Source organism: Zea mays, chromosome 10 (assembly GCF_902167145.1).
Source record: "Zea mays cultivar B73 chromosome 10, Zm-B73-REFERENCE-NAM-5.0, whole genome shotgun sequence".
In the NCBI taxonomy this organism is placed as follows: domain Eukaryota; kingdom Viridiplantae; phylum Streptophyta; class Magnoliopsida; order Poales; family Poaceae; genus Zea; species Zea mays.
In genome coordinates, this window is record NC_050105.1 from 104162747 (window position 1) to 104184830 (window position 22084).

Here is a 22084-nt window from a genome sequence, read left to right on the forward strand (position 1 = left end):
TAATTTGAGCTTGTAAGCGACTGGATTGATCTGCTTGACGATCTGAAAGGATCCGAAGAATTTTGAATGAAAGCTTGTGGTTGGCTCTGGTGGCTACAAATGTTTGCATATAAGGCTACAGCTTCAGGAAGACCCAATCGTGAACAACAAAAACACGCTCAGATCGCTTCTTGTCAGCCTGCTTCTTCATTCGATCTTGGGCACGAGTGAGATGTTGTTGAATAAGTTTCTGCATGAGTTCCCTCTTTTGCAGCCATGTTTTCAGGTCTGGAACCGAGATAGCTTGCTGATCACTAATACCAAAGTGGCGAGGTGTATGGCCATACAGCACCTCAAATGGGGATTTGCCCAATGCAGTGAGTACAGGTGTTGTACCAGAATTCGGCCACCGAAATCCACTGAAACCATTGTCTTGGACAGGCGTGGACAAAACACCGAAGGAAAGTGTTGCACCGAATTGAGCCTTGCGGACGGTCCGGCCCTGAGGCCGGACGGTCCGCGATCTGGACAGTCCGCGCCTGGGGGCCGGACGGTCCGCGCGTGCGCAGAGCAGATTAGGGTTCCGAGTTTTGTGTTACGGTTGTTAGCTAAAATCACGGGAAAAGCTCGGAAATTAGTTTGTAAAGGGTCCAGCCCCCTCCTCTATAAATAGAGAGGTATACGGCCGATTTGTAATCATCAATCGAATCAAACACTTCTATTTCGCATTTTATCCTAGGAGTAGTTCTAGTCTAGTTTAGGTTTAGCCTCTCGATCCCCAAATTCTCCGTCTCTCCTTGTCGGCGTCTCGAGACCGGGGGTCCCTAAGCCGACGAGTGAGTGTGCTGCGTGCCCCAGCCCAGATGGGTCGAGCGCGTGGGCGAGCGCAAAGGGGGGAGGCGAGGTGGCCGAAGACGGGCGTGAGAGAGGTGGAAATCCCGCGGCCTTCGTGTTCGTCCCGCGCCCAGGTCGGGTGCGCTTGCAGTAGGGGGTTACAAGCGTCCACGCGGGTGAGGGAAGCGAGCGGCCCCAAGAGAGCGCCTGCCCCGTCCTCGTCCCCGCGCGGCCAACCTTCTCTAAGAAGGCCCTGGTCCTTCCTTTTATAGGCGTAAGGAGAGGATCCAGGTGTACAATGGGGGTGTAGCAGAGTGCTACGTGTCTAGCGGGGGGACACTACACCAAAATAGTGAACTTCCTAGAGCCTAAACCCTAGGAAGTTAGCCATAAACTCTAGGAAGTTAGCTAAACTCTCGGAAGTTAAGCCATCCTGTCGGAAGTTTAGCTCTCGAAAATTTTTTGTCGGAAGTTAGCTTAACTTCCTAGAGCCCTCTAGGAAGTTCGCTAACTTCCTACAGCCAAAGAAGCCTCTCGGAAGTTAGTTGATTCACGCCGTTAGCACCATCAGCTGACTAACTTCCTACGGCTGATTGTAGGCCTAGGAAGTTAGCTGGCTAACTTCCTACGGCTTACTGTAGCCCCTAGGAAGTTAGCTGACTAACTTCCTACGACCCAATTGGCCTCTAGGAAGTTAATTTGACCAGCATTACAAATGTTATTTATTTTTATTTTACACCACATTCCACAACATAACAAATATATCAACAGCTATATAGCACAACATATTTTCACATAAAACATCTCACACACAATCACATAACAATATTTAAATCCATAGTCTCATCAATTACATCACAAAAGTCTCATCCATAGTCATAATAAGATACATCTCATCTAGTACTAATAAGAGATAATATCTCATACATAGTCATAATAAAAGTCTCAAGTATTAGAACACAATAACATGGAAGCTCACGGTCGCCGATCACCATCGGGTTACAGTGACGAGTGATGGTCGATACCTCCACTAGTGAAGAGGGTTTCGACAAAGTCCAACTCGTCTTCTCGTTCATGTGTCGGCAAGGTAGCAGGAAGGGTCTAATATACATGTACAAATGGTATTTGCTGAGTTACATCATAATATAACTAACAACAAGTAAATGATGATGAATTTACATACCTGATGTTCGGTAGGTGGAGGTGAAGACCAAGGATACTACCAGTTTTTGATAGTTCCCTGCTAACTGCATGTGTTTCAAGTGAAGATTATCTACTGCACGCATCACCACGTGAAGCTTGGATAACACATCATTGGTAGCACTGTGCAATTGCCTGCTATGTTATAGAGAACATGAACAAATTAAGGAAAATTTTAGCGTACCTTAAATGACACATGAAAGCTATTCTACAATAGAAAATATGGAGCAGAACAAACCATTTTCTGGCAACTTTTTGAGAGCAGCAGAAACAAACTCGTTATTCGCATGCCATGGACCACTTGATGGAAGGAGCATGTAAACAGCTAGTTCTGGAGATATGCATGTAAATCTCTTGTCATTATAAATATAATTTCAAAAGGAGCAGAGAACTACAAACACCTCAAATAAAAAATGTTTCAAATTATTACTACTTCAATCCATTAGTAGAAAGAAGTATAAGCCAACAGCAGCCAGCTGCATCATAGAATCCTTCCATGTATGGTTCTACAACAATGCAATATCCAATATATTCGTAATTCCATACCCTTCCGTATATTGTTGTTTCCTGTACTGCAGCTTGAATGTGAAGATTCACTTTTGCAAACATGAACTATACCCAGCTCTGCTACGAGCAGACAGACATGGCGACGTGCCGAGGCAACCTTTGCTGCTGTGGCAACAAAGACAGGGTAGGACTGAATAACAATTAAACATACATGAGTGTATTGACTACCTAGTAAAGCAGAATTCAAACAAGACAAACCAGGTATATAATACAATTTGCTTGCCCATATCGATGTGTCAACAAATTTTCAAATCTGTAACATAGTCTAAAACTATTCAACAATCTAGCGAAAGATAGATACAGAATCACCTAAATAGAAAAGCATATAATGCAGGGCCCAATACAATTACACAGAAAAGAAACTCCAAACAATCACCTTAATCCTTGCTGATTTTTGGACAGCAGAACAACAACTATTCGTTTAGCTCATAACTCACAAGATATTCATGCAAAAATAGTAAACTAGGACTTTATGGAAAGCTTATAAAGTCTTATACATCTTTTGTATTACAATCAGAACAAGATTCGACCTTTAGAAAGGTCAAACAGTGCTAAACATAAATTCTGTCCAGATTTGGACAGAATTCGACTACTTACTTCAAAAATCCATAACTGGAGTTTCAGGCATCCAAATCAAGTGATACTAGACTTTTTAGAAAGCTAATATAATTGTCTACAATTCATTTATAAACATCCCAGGTTAATTCAATATATATCAAGGTCAGAAAACATGAGAAAGACTCTGCTGTTCAAATTTGGACAGATTCAGAGATCGCACTTCAAACAGCTGTCACTTAACTTATAGATCACCAAAAAGGGTGATCCAAGACTTTTTGGAAAGCTTAAAAAAAGTACTACAATTATTCTATAATTACTAAGGGTTGATTCTCAGTTTAGCTTAGCCAAACAGTACAATTTTTGAAACCTGTACAGAATTTGGACAGATTCTGAAACTGGACTTAAGAAAATCATAACTCCTAAACTAATAAACCTATGGTCATAAAATTTTTACACAAGTAAGATAAAGAAGTTACCTACAAGTTTTCTATATAACATTTCTACAGAAAACATGGTTTACTTCATTGAACTAGCTGCTTACAAAACTGGACATGCAGTCCCAAACAGCAAGCGTTCTATTTAGCTCCTATTTGGTTTTTACAATTATCATGTGCTTGACACTTTCTAATCGCATATATAGATTTCTGCTATTTTATAACCATGAATCCATTTACTTCACATAATCTAGTATTTTGAACCTACTCTGACATTATGCATACATATATATCCATCCAAGCACATTCCATACAATATCATCACCAAGAACTCATTTTTATTACACTATGCATATAAAGTCGCTCTCTCTATTCACCAAATATATGACATACAACATACCATCACAAGGACAAAAGGGAAAAGAGAGAAACAAGCATTCCCTGACAACAACCCATATTCGCCTAGAACCTTTGATTAATCAACATGATAGAATATAATGATGACTAAGACTAATCTTCAGCTTCATAAAAATAATTGGCTAATTTACTTGCAATAACACTACCTCCCTTGTGCATTCCTCGGCACAACACTACACTATATGCCTATCAAGAGTATTCATCCCATAATCCTGTAATAACTCATCTAATATTATATCAAATCATACATCTACCTATCAAACACACATATAACCATATTACGACATATAAGGAGTCATTTCATCAAAAATTCATATCGAAGCTAATCCTAACAACACTCCGAAACATAAACGACATACCACTTAATTTAATCTTTTTTTCTACGAATCTCTGATCTACACCCAGACACACAGTAATATTCATCCCATAATCCTGTAATAACTCATCTAATATTATATCAAATCATACATCTACCTATCAAACACGCATATAACCATATTACGACATATAAGGAGTCATTTCATCAAAAATTCATATCGAAGCTAATCCTAACAACACTCCGAAACATAAACGACATACCACTTAATTTAATCTTTTTTTCTACGAATCTCTGATCTACACCCAGACACACAGTAACAACTTCAAGCTATAGGTACCGAGTGGGGAATTAATGGAGAAGGAACAACGAGTCTCACCATGATTAAACCAAACTGCGGATGCGATGATAAATTCTGATTCAAACATTTCGTCAAGCACAAGGTGTGTGATGCACTAGAGTTCCTTTCTTCTCCACCTCCCAACTCGCACAAAAACATACGTATAAACAACAGTAAGGATTTGATGCCGGTAGGGAAATGAGTAGGACAAGAACGACATGGCCTCACCAGAACAGCAATAAGGCGACGACGCAAGATGAGAGTGCCGCGACGGCCCAAGACACGACAAGTCAGGGGATGGGGCGAGCTGCAGGAGGAAGGGAGTGATCTGCAGGCACGACCGAAGTTGAAACTGAGCAGAGGATGGGCGAGCTCGGACCTTCCTGGTGGCCGGTGAGCAGGGAGGGAGCGCTGGAGAGCTAGAGTACTGGGCTCCGAGCGCAGGAGCAGAGAGGGAGGCGCTGGGGAGGGAGGAGATGGAGGAGAGGCGGCCATGGTTTGGAAGGCGAGGGAGCAGGGATGACCGGCGAGGGGACGGTGCAGCCAGCCGCCTGCGTTGGAGAGCTCGCGGCCGACGGTGACCAGCAGCTAGGGCTGGCGAGGTGAGGGCTGGAGGGAGCGGCTGAGATGGGCTTGGTGAGGAGCGGCTTGGGGAGAGAAAGAGACGTGAGGGAGAAGGGGATTTGGGAGGGGCGGCGGCTCTCTACTGCAGGAAGAAGGGCAGAGCCGTAGAGGGCTGCTGGCAAGAAATTCCAGAGAGCTGGAGATGGATGCCGTGGATAAGGCTGAAAGCCTGGTCGGCATGAGACAAGGAGAAAAGGGCAGCGGAGAAAAAGAAAAAATGGCTTTTTCCTCTTCAAGTTTTGCTTTTAACAAGAGCAAATGTATAAATACCGATTATGAGATTTGGGTTTTTACGAAGTGTAAACATGTCAAATCAAATTAATATGGACATGGATATTTTAGATAGGTTTTGCTTTGATTAGAAATCAGACAAAAATTTATCTAGTAAAGAATAGATTTGATTATCAGGTTAAGGTTTTAGCCTGATGTTGATGGATCAAACTAAACGATATCGGATTCGATGTTTTAATAGACATTCGATCTAGTTGAACTTAAACGAATTTCGTCGCTACCTGAATATTCGACTAGAAAACAGCTCAATTTATAACTCTACGCCTGGTTTTCTTGATACGGATTGTGGTCGAATTTATAAAATCGAATTCTCATATTCGCATACTATATCGATCCAAATAGCATAGGTTCAACATCTTGAAAGATTTCTAAAATCCAAACTTCTCTATAATTTTTGGATGGCTTAGATAGACAGAGACAGATACGATATCAAAATCGGGATAAACAAATATGATTAGAATTTAGTGTCCATTTTATTTACTAATATCCCACGCTTCAATCCATAGTTGTTGTTGAACGAGAGATAAACAACTAGGGTGTTAAAATTAGGTAGATTCGCGGGTTAATATAAAAAATATAGCTTCCAAGAGTAAAGCCGTAGAAAGCTAGCGGCTCGTTTGACCGCACCCGCGTATCAACAACTGAAAGCTGAAGTTAGCAGGAGAATCTTACTTCCTAGAGCAGGTCGTAGGAAGTTAGCTTTTCGTTTGACTGGTCAAAAGCTGAAAGCTAACTTCCTAGAGGAGACTGTAGGAAGTTAGCATGTGCAGTTAACTTCCTAGAGGCAGCCGTAGGAAGTTAGTGGCTCGTTTGACCGCACCCGCGGATGAGCAACTGAAAGCTAACTTCCTAGATGAGGCCGTAGGAAGTTAGCTGTGCATGCTAACTTCCTACGGCTGCCTCTAGGAAGTTAGCGGCTCGCTTGACCGCACACACGAGTCAGCATGTGAAAGCTAACTTCCTACAGCTTTTATAAAATACCGTAGGAAGTTATATTTACTTCCTAGAGCTACCAGTTGCCTCTCGGAAGTTATTTATTTCCTATGGTTTGTTATAAAAGCCGTAGGAAGTTAGAAAACCGTAGGAAGTGTATGATTTTGGTGTAGTGGGAGAGCTAGCGCCCTAAGTACATGCCAATGTGGTAGCCGGAGAGATCTTGGCACCCTACGGGTGTGATGTCGTGGCTATCGGAGGAGCAACGGAGCCTGGCGGGGGGACAGCTGTCGGAGCGGTTGAGTCCTTGTTGACGTCCCCCTGCTTCCGTAAGGGAGCTGAGAGCCGCCGTCGTCACAGGGCTGGCGAGGCGCCATCATTGCCTATCTGGCGGAGCTAGCCAGATGGGACACCGGTCTTGTTCTCTGCGGCCCGAGTCGGCTCGGGGTAGGGTGATGATGGCGCTTCCTGTTGACGTGGCGGGCCTGTGCCCTAGGTCGGGCGACGTGGAGGCTCCTCCGAAGCCGGGGTCGAGTCTGTCTTCCATGGCCGAGGCCGAGCCCGAGCTCCTGGGTCGGGCAAGGCGGAGGTCGTTCGGCAGAGGCCAGGGCGGAGTCCGAGCCCTGGGGTCGGGCGGAGCGGAGTTCGTCGTCTTCTGGGGCCTTAGCCCGAGTCCGAGCCCTCAGTCGGGCGGAGCGGAGTTCGCCGTCTTCCGGGGCCTAGCCCGAGTCCGAGCCCTGGGTCGGGCGGAGCGGAGTTCGCCGTCTTCCGGGGCCTTAGCCCGAGTCCGAGCCCTGGGTCGGGCGGAGCGGAGTTCGCCGTCTTCCGGGGCCTTAGCCCGAGTCCGAGCCCTGGGTCGGGCGGAGCGGAGTTCGCCGTCTTCCGGGGCCTTAGCCCGAGTCCGAGCCCTGGGTCGGGCGGAGCGGAGTTCGCCGTCTTCCGGGGCCTTAGCCCGAGTCCGAGCCCTGGGTCGGGCGGAGCGGAGTTCGCCGTCTTCCGGGGCCTTAGCCCGAGTCCGAGCCCTGGGTCAGGCGGAGCGGAGTTCGCCGTCTTCCGGGGCCTTAGCCCGAGTCCGAGCCCTGGGTCGGGCGGAGCGGAGTTCGCCGTCTTCCGGGGCCTTAGCCCGAGTCCGAGCCATGGGTCGGGCGGAGCTTCCTTTGGCGCCTTTGGCAAGGCCTGACTGCCTGTCAGTCTCACTTTGTCAAGTGGCACTGCAGTCGGAGTGGCGCAGGCGGCGCTGTCCTTCTGTCAGACCAGTCAGTGGAGCGGCGAAGTGACGGCGGTCACTTCGGCTCTGCCGGAGGGCGCGTCAGGATAAAGGTGTCAGGCCACCTTTGCGTTAAACGCTCCTGCGACTCGGTCGGTCGGCGCGGCGATTAAGTCAGGGTTGCTCTTTAGCGAAGGCAAGGCCTCGGGCGAGCCGGAGATGTGTTCGCCGTTAAAGGAGGGCCTCGGGCGAGACGGAAACCCCTAGGGGTCGGCTGCCCTTGCCCGAGGCTAGGCTCGGGCGAGGCGTGATCGAGTCGCTCGTATGGACTGATCCCTGACTTAATCGCACCCATCAGGCCTCTGCAGCTTTATGCTGATGAGGGTTACCAGCTGAGAATTAGGCGTCTTGAGGGTACCCCTAATTATGGTCCCCGACAGTAGCCCCCGAGCCTCGAAGGGAGTGTTAGCACTCGCTTGGAGGCTTTCATCGCACTTTTTTGCAAGGGGACCAGCCTTTCTCGGTTGCATTTTGTTCCGGTGGGTGCGCGCGAGCGCACCTGCTGGGTGTAGCCCCCGAGGCCTCGGAGGAGTGGTTTCACTCCTTCGAGGTCTTAATGCCTTGCGTAATGCTTCGGCTGGTCTGGTTGTTCCCTCATGCGAGCAGGCCGTAGCCCGGGTGCACGGTCGGGGCCCAAGTTCTCGGGATGGTATGTTGACGCTGTCAACGGTTTGGCCGAAGCCGGGTTTGCGAGAGCAGCCCCCGAGCCTCTGCACAGGGCGAGAGGGCGATCAGGGACAGACTCGGATTTTTTACATACGCCCCTACGTCGCCTTTCCGCAAGGAGGAGGGGGGGAGAGCGCCATGTTACCCTCGATGGGCACCGAACATGGTGTCTCCGGTGAGCTGCAAACGGGTAATCCGAGTGGACGTCTGTGCCCCGTTCGTTGGGGGTCGGCTAGGGGCCCAGAGGCACGCCCAAAAGTACCTGCGGGTGATCTGCCGGACCCGGTCCCCTGGCGACGGGGTCCGAGGGCTCGATGCCTCCCTCCGATGGGATTCCGTTACAAGATCGCTCCCGCTGGTCTCGGAAATGTCCTAGGGTACCTCGGGAGCGCAGCCCGAGCCTTGGTTATGTATCGAACGTACCCCTGGTCATCCCTCGCTCGGCGTCTGAGGCGACTGTGAACCCTTCGGGGGCCAGCCTTCGAACCCCTGATCAGTAATGGGCGCGGAGCCCGAGTAGCCTGAGGCGGCCGTGGAACCCTTCGGGGGGCCGGCCTTCGAACCTCTGACCAGTAGTGGGTGTAGGGCCCACGCGATCTGAGGCGGCTGTTGAACCCTTCGGGGGGCCAGCCTTCGAACCCCTGATCAGTAAGGAGGCTCGGAGCCTGGTTCCTTCACGGGGAAGGATCCCTTTCGGGGTATCCCCCTTTCCCGGTCCCTGTCGCAAGAGATAGAGAAAAGAGGAAAAAGGGAAAAGGATACGAAACCGAACGACGCGGCGTACCTTTTTTGGCGCGGTTGTTTCGGCGAAGGCGAAGCGTCGCCTGCTGCTCCTGCCAGAAGCGCCGCCTGTCCAGTCGCGGAGTTAATGCGACGGGGCGAGTAGTTGGCGGGGCAGCCGTTGCGCGTGCACGAGCCGTTTGAGGAGCGGCCGTTTCGCTTCGCGTTTTTGAATCCCGCGTCCGGTCCGGGCGGAACGTTGGAACCGTCCTCGCCTTGGTCTTTATATCCCCCGGAGAGGGTCCGGTGACGGTTCTTTGCTCCGCTTCCTGCCTGCCCCTTAGGTTTTCGCAACCCGAGAGATCTAGCCAGAGAAGAGAGAACCGCCCTTCCTACCCTTCGCGCCGCCATCCCCTTTAGCTTTGTGATGGCTGAGCGGGTGTCCATCATTCCGCCGCGCGATCCATGGCCCCTTTCCACGGTGACGGCGAGCGACCTGGAAGATCTGGTCGGCGAGGGTTTGCTCCGTCCCCTCACCGATAAGCAGCGACCGGAATGGATTCCCCCCGCGGGCGAAGCCGCTCCGTCCCCACCGCCGGGGTACATCGTGAGCTTTGTCTCCTTCCACGAGCGGGGATTCGGCGTGCCGGCGGGCCGCTTCATGCGGGCGATCCTGTACTATTATGGGGTGGAGTTGCATAACCTCACCCCTAACTCCATCTCGCAGGCCGCCATCTTCGTTGCGGTGTGTGAGGGGTACTTGGGGATCGCCCCCATTGGGATTTGTGGACCCATTTCTTTTGCGCGGAGCTTTTCGCCTCGCCGACGGGGGAGAGGAAAGTCCGTGCAGCGGTGCGGGCCGGCGGCTGTACCCTTCTGCTGAGGCAGTCGCGGGCGTCGCTGTATATTCCTGCCATCCTTGCGTCCTCGAACAAGGGGTGGCAGCGCCGGTGGTTCTACCTCCGGAACGACGGCGAGCTGCTCCCGCCATTCTCCCAGCGAGTAGTCTCCGCTGCCACCGACGCCTGGCGCCACGGGACCCCGCACGAGAGGCAGAAGAACCTCGAGCCACTCCTCTAGGCCTTGGAGGCGTTGCGGGAAGGAGGACTCACCGCTGCGGGAGTGATTGCCGCCATCCACCGTCGGAGGGTGCTTCCCTTGGCGGAGTGGCGGCTGTCGCTTTGGGAGATGACCCCGAAGGCCGACTGGGAGGGCTCACGGATGTCCCCTGATCCTCTTCCCTTCGATGCCCTCCAATGGCGGGTGTCGGCTGCGATGGGGAAGCCGGACTCCCACGCCTTCTCCCAGCTTCGGATGCGCCCCGACCAGGGGTGCGTAACTCTGGTGAGTGTTCGCTCCTTCCTTCTTCATACATCGGGTTGCTCCTGGCTCTTGCGATTGGGTTTCTTTCCCCCCTTCTTTAGGAGGTGGGGTGGCACAAGCCCTCCCTGCCACGGGTCCTGGAGGACGCGGTGGACCGAGCAGCGCGGCGGGTCGCCGCGGAGGAGAAGAAGAAGAAGAAGGATGCGGAGAAGGCCCGGCTCCGCGAGCGGAGGCGGGCTCGGGACGCCTTGGAGAAGCGCCGTCGCCAGCAGGAGAGGGAAGGACTCCCAAGGGAGCCGTCGCCGGAGACACCCGACGACGATGATGACGACGATGATGAGGAGGAGGACGACATGGCCGCCTGTCTCGGCCTCAGCCCCGGCTTGGAGTGTGGCCAGGAGCCGTCGAGCAGGCCGACACCATCAGTCCCCGGAGTTGGGGCGTCGGGGTCCCGGCCCGAGGCACGGGGACAACCCGAGAGGTCACCTGACCCCTCGGCTGGAGGAGCTGAGGTGGCTGCGGAGGGCCAGGTCAGGGCGTCTGCTCCCCAGGGGCCGCCGCTCGTACCGGCGGCGCATGGGGGTGACCCTCAAGTCATCGCGACCATGCCCGGGCCATCTGCCCCCCGGGCGTCCAAAGCAAAGGTGGCGCCGAAGTTGCCGGCGAAGCGGACCTCGGCGGCTGTTTCGGGAGCCGGGATCCAAGAAACCTCCCCCCAGGCACGGTGGATCATGGCCCGAAGTGGGTAAGTACCTCGGAACGTCTTCGTCTTGGCTTCCCATTCATAGGTCTCGGCCGTAATTTTTCTTTTCTCCTTAGCAAGCGAAGCCACGGGCTGACTGACCTGGCACCCCGGAAGGCACTTAAGACGACGCCGGCTTGTGCGGCCAGCGCCGCTTCGGGCCTTGCCGTTCAACCGGCCCTCTCGCCCGGCGTTCCGCCTCAGGGGGCTCAGACGGCGCCAGTTGCCGTGGAGCAGGTTCCCGAGGCCGGCTCCTCTGCCGAGGCGGCCATTGTGATTGGAGAGGCGGCTGACACCGACGTGGTCCTGAGCCCGCCGGTCGTGCCGGCCATGCCGGCGCCTGTCGCTACCGAAGTCGCCGCCGTCCCGGTCGAGGAGCGACCGGTTGCTGCCGACGCCGAGACGGCTGATATGTCGGCGCCCGGTGCCTCGGAAGAGGTGGGCGGGGAGGCACGATTCGTCCTGCCGGGCGACGGCCTCGTCGCTGTGCGGCGGAGCCCCGAGGTCCAGCGTCAGGTGCTCCGGTTCCGGACCCGTGAGGCCTCGGACCCCGTCTTCGTTCTTGATGATGAACGGGAGGACCAGTCCTGGGACGAGCTCCGCGAGCGTGCCGAAGCAACGGTGGGGTCGCTCCGGTCGTTGCTGGAGGTTTTCTGCGGGGACGTCCCCAAACTCCTCCAGGTAACGGTTTCGGGCATACCTTTGTTTTTCTTCTGTGACCGAGGCGTTCTTCGTGACGCCCCGCTTCCTTCCCTCAGGATCTGTCGGGTCGGAGCGCCGCCAAGTCGTCGTTCATCCGCCGCGAAGTCGACGTCTGGGGCTCGCTGCGGTCCCTGAGGACCTCGCTTGCCAGGGCCACTGCGCGCCTTTCCCAGCAGGGTGCCGAGGTAGCGGACCTCCAGTTGCTCTGCGCTGACCTGAGAGCCGAGGCGGCAGCGGCGCGCACGGAGGCGACCGCAGCGCGCGCAGAGGTGCAACGGCAGCGGTCGGAGCTTGTCCAGGTCGTCGAGGAGCGGGACCGATCTCGGGGCCGAGCTGCCGAGGCCGAAAGCCGGACCGACGCCCTCGCGGCCGACTTAGCCGCGGCCCAGGCCGCGACCTCGGAGCAGCGCGCCCGGGCCGGGGGTAACCCTTGACCATCCTTGGTTCTTGCTCCTGTTTGTTTCCTTTGCTTGTGTTTGATGTTTTTCTTCTGGTTGCTCGCAGAGCTCGAGTCCGCCCTCGAGGAGTCCGCCAAGGCGCTTGCCGAGGCGCTTGCCGGGGCGGCCGAGCAGAGGGAAACCGACTTCACGGCCATGTCCGAAGCCATCTCGGACGTTTATCGGGTCCTTGGCTCCGGCGACGTCCCCTCAGGAAGCTCCCCTCAAAGCCGCCTTCAAGCCTTGGGTGATCACGCGCGCGGCAGGCTCCGCGCGGCGCTACACCACGGCGTCAGGCGGGCCTTCGTCGTGCTCGCTTCCCACTACGTTGTGGACCTGGAGCGGGTTAGCGAGGGGTATTGTCTTCCTGACGAAGACGAAGCTGCCCTGGCGGAAATCCAGCGGCTCGACGCGGTCGCCGCGGGTCCGAGCGCAGTGCTGGCGACCACCTTTGAGGCGGAAATCCTCCCCCCTGCGCCGTCGCCAGAAGCCGAGATGGACCTCACCGAAGGCGGAGACGGAGCTGAAGGCGCGACTCCTTCCCAAGGCGACGCCTAGCTCTTGTTGGACCAGTTTCTGTTGGATGTGCGCGCGTCCTCCTGTGGCCGCCGAGGCCTGAACACTTTGCTTCTATTGCATGAAGTCGCACTCTTCCTTTTATTTTGCGTGTCCGACTTTGTTCGTCAATAACAGGGTGGCTTCCCGAGCAGGGGTCATTTTTCGTGGCGGGTGACGAGTGAGGGTGTCCTTAACCCGGAGGCATAGGAATCCCTCGGCCCAGTCGGCCTTGCCACTTACATGCACCCACGTTTGCTCCTTGGGGCCCTGCTTTTGATATAGCCGGGAGAACGCAAAAAGCCTTTTTTGATCGAAAATTTCGGATGCGGAGAGGTACACCCAGTCTTGACGCAGGGAGGTTCCCCCTTTTTAGCCCCCGAGGGAGGGTCGGGCTCTGCCGAGGCGAGGCCGGCCCTTCCTTGATGACTGAGACTTGCGCGGGAGCGAGTGTGTACGAACAGCTTGAAAATGTCTTAAGGGTAGAAGTGACGTAGCTGTCGGACGTTCCAAGCGTTGCTGTAGACCCTTCTTGACCGTCGGCCAGCCTGTGCGTTCCAGGCTCCAGAACGTCGACGATGACAAACGGCCTTTCCCGGGGGTGTGCGCAGCCCCCGGGTGTCATCCGCGTAGAGGCCATTTGATGGGTCGGGCTCCTGCCCGAATATCCAGCGAGTGCTCGACGACATCCCTCGGTATGCTGGGCATGTCCGAGGGACTCCACGCAAAGACGTCGGCGTTTGCGCGGAGAAAGTCGACAAGCACTGCTTCCTATTTGGGGTCGAGCCCGGAACCGATCCGGATCTGCTTGGAGGTGTCGCCACTGGGGTCGAGTGGGACGGCCTTAACCGTCTCCGCTGGCTCGAAGTTGCCGGCATGTCGCTTCACGTCTGGCACCTCTTTGGAAAGGTTCTCCAGGTCGGCGATGAGGGCCTCGGACTCGGCGAGGGCCTCGGCGTACTCCACGCACTCCACGTCGCATTCGAACGCGTGTTTGTACATGGGGCCGACGGTGATGACCCCGTTGGGGCCCGTCATTTTGAGCTTCAGGTAGGTGTAGTTGGGGACGGCCATGAACTTCGCATAGCATGGCCTCCCCAATACCGCATGGTAGGTTCCTCGGAACCCGACCACCTCGAACGTCAAGATCTCCCTTCGGAAGTTGGAGGGCGTTCCGAAGCAGACGGGAAGGTCGAGCCGTCCGAGGGGCTGGACGCGCTTCCCAGGAATGATCCCGTGGAAGGGCGCAGCGCCTGCTCGGACGGAGGACAGATCGACGCGCAGGAGCCTGAGGGTCTCGGCGTAGATGATGTTGAGGCAGCTTCCCCATCCATCAGGACCTTGGTGAGCCTGATATCGCTGACGATGGGGTCGACGACGAGCGGGTATTTCCCCAAGCTTGGCACGTGGTCGGGGTGGTCAGCTTGGTCGAAGGTGATGGGCTTGTCGGACCAGTCTAGGTAGACTGGCGCCGCCACCTTCACCGAGCAGACCTTCCGACGCTCTTGCTTGCGATGCCGAGCCGAGGCATTCGCCGCATGCCCTCCATAGATCATGAAGCAGTCGCGGACCTCAGGGAACTCTCCCGCTTGGTGATCTTCCCTTTTGACGTCGTCGTGGGCCCTGCCACCCTCTGCGGGTGGCCCGGCCTTGTGGAAGTGGCGCCGAAGCATGACGCACTCCTCGAGGGTGTGCTTGACGGGCCCCTGATGGTAGGGGCACGGCTCCTTGAGCATCTTGTCAAAGAGGTTAGCACCTCCGGGGGGCTTCCGAGGGTTCTTGTACTCGGCGGCGGCGACAAGGTCTGCGTCGGCGGCGTCGCGTTTCGCTTGCGACTTCTTCTTGCCTTTCTTCTTGGCGCCGTGCGGAGTAGACGCCTCGGGAGCCTCTTCCGACGGGCGGCCCTGGGGCTGCTTGTCCTTTCGGAAGATGGCCTCGACCGCCTCCTGGCCAGAGGCGAACTTGGTGGCGATGTCCATCAGCTCGCTCGCCCTGGTGGGGGTCTTGCGACCCAACTTGCTCACCAGGTCGCGGCAGGTGGTGCCGGCAAGGAACGCGCCGATGACATCTGAGTAGGTGATGTTGGGCAGCTCGGTGCGCTGCTTCGAGAATCGCCGGATGTAGTCCCGAAGAGACTCTCCCGGCTGTTGTCGGCAGCTTCGAAGGTCCCAGGAATTCCCGGGGCGCACGTACGTTCCCTGGAAATTGCCGGCGAAGGCTTGGACCAAATCGTCCCAGTTGGAGATTTGCCCCGGAGGCAGGTGTTCCAACCAGGCGCGAGCAGTGTCGGAGAGGAACAGGGGGAGGTTGCGGATGATGAGGTTGTCGTCGTCCGTTCCACCCAGTTGGCAGGCCAGGCGGTAGTCTGCGAGCCACAGTTCCGGTCTCGGTGGTCGGAACCGGGCCGGGAACGGCGCCCGTCGGATGGCCCGACTGAAGGCCTGCGGACCGGGTGGCTCGGGCGAGGGACTCCGATCCTCCCCGCTGTCGTAGCGTCCCCCACGCCTGGGGTGGTAGCCTCGGCGCACCCTTTCGTCGAGGTGGGCCCGACGGTCGCGGCGATGGTGCTCGTTGCCGAGGTGGCCCAGGGCCACAGGCGCGGTGTTGCGCGTGCGCCCGGTGCAGACCGAGGCTTCCCGCATGAATCGGGAGTCGCGGCATGAGGTTCCGAGGGGTATCTCTGCCTTCGGGAGGCAGAGCTCTCGGCCCGTCGGGCCGCAGCGCCTTCCAGGAGATTCTTGAGCTCTCCCTGGATTCGCCGACCCTCGGTGGTTGATGGCTCCGGCATCGCGCGGAGGAGTATCGCTGCGGCTGCCAGGTTCTGACCGACCCCGCTGGATGCGGGTGGCGGCCTGACCCTGACGTCGTTGGCGACGCGGTGCTGGAAACCCTGGGGCAGGTGACGTATTTCTCCGGCCGGGGGTTGGCCCGCCCATACCTGTTCGACGTCCCGGCGGATCGACTCGAGCGCTCCTGCTCCCTCGTCGAGCCTGGCCTGCGCCCCGCGGACTTGCTCGAGCTGTGGGTCGTGACCCCCCGCCGGAACAGGGACCACAGCTAGCTCCCGCGGGATGTCGGCGCGAGGCGCCGGCCTAGGAAGATCACCGTCCTCCGGCATGCCGAGACGGTCGCCTTCGGAGGGGTCCCCTAGCTCGACGTGGAAACATTCGCGGCTTGGGCCGCAGTCCTTGTCGTCAAGGCTGCGGCTACCGTCGGAACAGTCGGAGAGGCAGTAGTCACATGCAGTCACAAAGTCCCGCATGGCACTGGGGTTGCCAAATCCAGAGAAATCCCAGCAGATGCTGGGATCGTCATCTTCCTCGGACCCAGAGGGCCCGTAGGTCGAGACGTTCGTCAATCGATCCCAAGGCGACCGCATACGAAACCCCAGAGGGGTTGCACTCGCCTCAACGAGAGCGCCCGCCAAAGCGAGGTCGCTAGGCGGGTTGAGGCCGAGTCGAAATGACGTAGGATGGGAATCAGTCAGTACCTTTCGATCGACGAGGAGCGACATAGTCACGTCGGGGGCTGATCGCGCCGTCGTCCTAGGTACGAGGGCGACGTCCTGCAGGCCCTCCGCGAGCGTGCTGGCGTCGTCCACTTGCTCGGGATTGGCGTGTCGCGGGGGGACGGCGCTCGCCTTCGTCTCAGACGCAAGGTCGACGCCCGACGCGCCCCCCGTTGGGGCGCTGGGGACGTCGATTCGCTCGACAGCCGACGAAGCGCGGCCTCCCGCTTGGCCTTGGTTGCCCCGCCTCCTCCTCCGTTGGCAAGGGAGAGGACGTGGCGATCTCGAATGTTGTTCTTCCACCACGCAGGGAAGATGTCGTCGGTTCCGCCGCTGGCGGGTGGGTTGTCGGCCGCCATTGTCGTCATCGCACGGCGGTGGAAGGAGTATCATGTCGTAGCTGCCGTCGAGGGACATGAACTCAAGACTCCCGAAACGGAGCACCGTCCCGGGTTGGAGGGGTTGTTGGAGACTGCCCATCTGGAGCTTGACGGGAAACTGCTCGTCAACACGCAGCGGGCCCCTACCTGGCGCGCCAACTGTCGGCGTCTCGAGACCGGGGGGTCCTTAAGCCGACGAGTGAGTGTGCTGCGTGCCCCAGCCCAGATGGGTCGAGCGCGTGGGCGAGCGCAAAGGGGGGAGGCGAGGTGGCCGAAGACGGGCGTGAGAGAGGTGGAAATCCCGCGGCCTTCGTGTTCGTCCCGCGCCCAGGTCGGGTGCGCTTGCAGTAGGGGGTTACAAGCGTCCACGCGGGTGAGGGAAGCGAGCGGCCCCAAGAGAGCGCCTGCCCCGTCCTCGTCCCCGCGCGGCCAACCTTCTCTAAGAAGGCCCTGGTCCTTCCTTTTATAGGCGTAAGGAGAGGATCCAGGTGTACAATGGGGGTGTAGCAGAGTGCTACGTGTCTAGCGGGGGGAGAGCTAGCGCCCTAAGTACAAGCCAATGTGGCAGCCGGAGAGATCTTGGCACCCTGCTGGTGTGATGTCGTGGCTGTCGGAGGAGCAACGGAGCCTGGTGGGGGGACAGCTGTCGGAGCGGTTGAGTCCTTGTTGACGTCCCCTGCTTCCGTAAGGGAGCTGAGAGCCGCCGTCGTCACAGGGCTGGCGGGGCGCCATCATTGCCTATCTGGCGGAGCTAGCCAGATGGGACACCGGTCTTGTTCTCTGCAGCCCGAGTCGGCTCGGGGTAGGGTGATGATGGCGCTTCCTGTTGACGTGGCGGGCCTGTGCCCTAGGTCGGGCGACGTGGAGGCTCCTCCGAAGCCGGGGTCGAGTCTGTCTTCCATGGCTGAGGCCGAGCCCGAGCTCCTGGGTCGGGCGAGGCGGAGGTCGTTCGGCAGAGGCCAGGGCGGAGTCCGAGCCCTGGGGTCGGGCGGAGCGGAGTTCGTCGTCTTCTGGGGCCTTAGCCCGAGTCCGAGCCCTGGGTCGGGCGGAGCGGAGTTCGCCGTCTTCCGGGGCCTAGCCCGAGTCCGAGCCCTGGGTCGGGCGGAGCGGAGTTTGCCGTCTTCCGGGGCCTTAGCCCGAGTCCGAGCCCTGGGTCGGGCGGAGCAGAGTTCGCCATCTTCCGGGGCCTTAGCCCGAGTCCGAGCCCTGGGTCGGGCGGAGCGGAGTCCGCCGTCTTCCGAGGCCTAGCCCGAGTCCGAGCCCTGGGTCGGGCGGAGCGGAGTTCGCCGTCTTCCGGGGCCTTAGCCCGAGTCCGAGCCCTGGGTCGGGCGGAGCGGAGTTCGCCGTCTTCCGGGGCCTTAGCCCGAGTCCGAGCCCTGGGTCGGGCGGAGCGGAGTTCACCGTCTTCCGGGGCCTTAGCCCGAGTCCGAGCCCTGGGTCGGGCGGAGCTTCCTATGGCGCCTTTGGAAAGGCCTAACTGCCTGTCAGTCTCACTTTGTCAAGTGCACTGCAGTCGGAGTGGCGCAGGCGGCGCTGTCCTTCTGTCAGACCAGTCAGTGGAGCGGCGAAGTGACGGTGGTCACTTCGGCTCTGCCGGAGGGCGCGTGTCAGGATAAAGGTGTCAGGCCACCTTTGCGTTAAACGCTCCTGCGACTCGGTCGGTCGGCGCGGCGATTAAGTCAGGGTTGCTCTTTAGCGAAGGCAAGGCCTCGGGCGAGCCGGAGATGTGTTCGCCGTTAAAGGGGGGCCTCGGGCGAGACGGAAACCCCTAGGGGTCGGCTGCCCTTGCCTGAGGCTAGGCTCGGGCGAGGCGTGATCGAGTCGCTCGTATGGACTGATCCCTGACTTAATCGCACCCATCAGGCCTCTGCAGCTTTATGCTGATGGGGGTTACCAGCTGAGAATTAGGCGTCTTGAGGGTACCCCTAATTATGGTCCCCGACACTCCTCGACTCTACGTCGATTAGAGGAGTCTAGGTCGGCCTGCCCGAGCCTAGACAACCCCTAGGATCTCTCCTCCCCGACGGGGTCCCTCCCGGGAGCGAGATCCAAGCGCCGCCGGCGATCTTCCGCCGCCCCTGCGCACGCGCGGACCGTCCGGCCGTCAGGCAGGGAACCCGAGCTCCTGCACCAGGTCACGGACCATCCGGCCTTGTGCCGCGGACCGTCCGCGCCTGACCAGAGAGCACCGCCGCCTCACGCCAGGTCACGGACCGTCTGACCCTGTGCTGCGGATCGTCCGCGCCTGACCAGAGAGCACCGCCGCTGGTTCTTTTGAAGTGATTGGCGACTCCAAAAAGGTGTCAACATACTTTTTGGCGATTCCGCTGGGGAAAACACATATAGACCTATCAAATCGGCCCTCAATGGCCGGTTCAAAAGATAGCTCTAAAGTTTCCACCAGCAATATCATCACACCGACATGGGAAACCTTACCGATTGAAGAACAACTCCTGTTCGAGGAGCGCCAGGAGCAGCTGATCCAAGAAGCAAAGGCGAAGTTCCTGGCTGATTTCAAAGTGGACAGGAACAACAAAGTCGTTCGACAACGGGCGACAGATCTGGCTTCGCTCTGACCTACTACGATTACCCCCGATGTAAGTAGCACTAACGAACTCCAATCTCTTAAAGCTTACATAGACGAATAGCGAGAACAGTTACAACGTATCGTAGGGGATATACAAAATGATCATAAAAGACTAGTGCGTGTACTTAATAAGTCTACTATGGCAAATCTTCCTTCGCACGAGGTTGAATTGAGGGAATACACACATAATTCATCGGCTACAGGTTGTCACGACCAGTCACAACCCCTTTATGGGATGCCGATGGACATGTACCCTGGGCAACAACAGCCTCCCACGCACATCGGCGATAAATTTGCCGATCTGCGCACGTCCGGACCGTCCGCACGTGGACGCGAACCGTCCGGGCCAGCGACGCCGATCCCATTTTTAGAAGCGAATTACCGAGACCTGCACCCAAGCCGCCACATGATGTGCAAACCCTAGATAGCCCATTCGGACCGTCTGCGTATGGCGCCAGACAGTCCGAATATAATGTCAGACGGTCCGGCCACATGGCCGGACAGTCCGCGCACAGGGCCGGACGGTCCGCGTATTCAACTGGATGGTCCGGCACAGAGTTTTTTGAGGAGGATGGATATCCAACTCCATATCTGTCCCAGCTAGACTCCCCATCTCACCATATGATGCACCAACACCATAATATAATCTATCAAACCCATGAGAGTGAGTACTTTCCGACCCCTAAAAGGCCAGAAAGGAATGGCCAGTCCTATGAACCTCATAGGGCATGCATTAACGCGCTACAAAACCCAAACCAATGGGAGGAAAACAACATACCAACATCCAAACAAACTCACCCATATTGGATCAAAGAGCCGGTGGTCTCCCACCGGCTGCCATCGATATAGTAAGGGAGGAAATAGCTGGGGCGTTCCGAGATAAGCTCGGAGTTAGTATAGTCCCCGAGGGGCTGTCATATCGGAGACCTTATGATAGCCAGTTTGACCGGCTCCCATACCCACAAGGGACTAGAATACCTGAATTCGCAAAGTTTTCGGGTGACCAAGAAAAGAGCACGCGTGAACACATAGAACAGTTCTTAGCACAGTTAGGAGAATTGGCCGACACCGAAGCATTCGTATACGTTTATTTTCATTATCTTTAATAGGAACTGCATTCACATGGTATGCCACGCTCCCTCCTAACTCCATTTTGTCGTGGGGAGATTTAGAACAAAAAATTCATGAACATTTCTTCTCTGGCGATTATGAGCTAGATTTAGTAGACTTAGTAGCCCTACGACAAGAAAAAGATGAATCGGTTAGTGACTACATCTGGAGATTCCGGGATACGAGAAACCGATGCTTTCAAATTCATTTAACAGATAAACAACTGGCAGGAATAGCCTTTGATGGATTGCGCTATTATCTCTACTACTTATTAAGGCTGTAAGGGTAGCCTGCCGTTCTGCCTTCGTTCAATCTGGATCGTCCATCGCTATTGTTCAATCTGGTTCGTCCATCGAACCACTAACCTGCTAGCCACGCCCTCCTCACCCTGCCCACCGAACCTAATGCAGTCCCGCGCAACAAAATAAACCGTCCTTACACAGGTTCATAAACCACATTCCATCTCTCTCAGTGAGCAACATACGATACACAGTTGCGCTTATAAACCATGTTTCGTCACTCTCAGTGGCCGGTGTGGGACTAATGAAACAAATGCCATACCAGCGCGCCTGTGCCATCAGTTAGTGCGGCCCAGTAATTTACGTGTGGACCAAAGGCCCATCTGGTGGCCCAACGGCGCACCTCACTGTTGTACATCGCCGATCTCCGCTTCCTGGGCCTGCTGAAGCAGCCAGAGTCCGACGCCGGCGCCCCATTCGAGCTCGACGAGCGCGACATGGTGTGGCCGGCGGGTGGAGGGCAGCAGGATGGTTGGGTAGCCCCGCCGGCGAGCGTGCGCGCACGCCATGCCGCACAGCTTCGGGCTGTCGTCGCTGCTCGCCGAAGGCTGCGGCGGTGGGGTGCCCGTGCCCGTGCCGGGGAGGGCGATGGCGCCGAGACAGTCGGCGCCGGTGCGCGTGCCGGCGGCGTGGCCGGCGGGCGGGTGGCGCGCAGGCGGCAGGAAGGCCGACGAGGACGAGGAGGACGGCGAGGAGGTGGTGCCGCCGCACGTGGTCGCGGCGCGGCGCCACGCGCGGTCGTCGTCCGTGCTGGAGGGCGCCGGGCGCACGGTCAAGGGCCGCGACCTCCGCAGCGTCCGCAACGCCGTGCTCCGGCAGACCGGGTTCTTGGACCTGTGAACGTCCGCAGGCAGCCGACATTGTTGTGTGTCCGTGTGTCGTTCTGCTGCAGACGAGCCTTTAGTTGATGTTGCTGACCTGACTACGCCACCAGAGCCATATACTTCTGTCCCCAGCGAAGAGCCTCTGGTTGACATGGTTGACCTGACAAACCCTTCATGGATAGATGCTTCTTCAGTGAATGAGCCTCCGGCTGATGTGGTTGATCTGCTACATGCTTCAAACGAGCCTTTGGTCAGTTTGGATGGTCTGCCAAACCATCCAGATATGTCTTTTGGTGGGAGCAGTGGAGAACATACCGACAGTCTTATATAAAGGATAAGGCCATGTGGTACTGATAGTTCAGAGATGAGCGGAACATATAAGGCCATGCGGCTGATGTGAACGACGGTCTCATATAAGTGTGTTCCAAGTTATGCATAAGTTTTTGTACATAAATAAGCCTTTGTGTCTGC

The 22084-nt window shown here is 56.5% G+C and overlaps 1 long non-coding RNA gene and 1 pseudogene across 2 annotated transcripts; one reads left to right on the forward strand and one right to left on the reverse strand.

Annotated features, from left to right (window-relative positions):
* Positions 1-2499: 2499 nt before the first annotated feature.
* Positions 2500-4961, reverse strand: LOC103641521 (uncharacterized). 2 transcript variants are annotated; one of them, XR_560368.2, is made up of 3 exons: positions 4874-4961; positions 4685-4782; positions 2500-2685 (listed from the first exon to the last, which is right to left on the reverse strand). It is a non-coding gene; the product is annotated as an uncharacterized lncRNA (long non-coding RNA). The 2 variants fall into 2 exon arrangements; XR_002265734.1 differs by having other exon boundaries at positions 4685-4789.
* Positions 4962-11622: 6661 nt separating this feature from the next.
* LOC103642681 (uncharacterized) lies at positions 11623-21637 on the forward strand (annotated as a pseudogene).
* Positions 21638-22084: the final 447 nt, after the last annotated feature.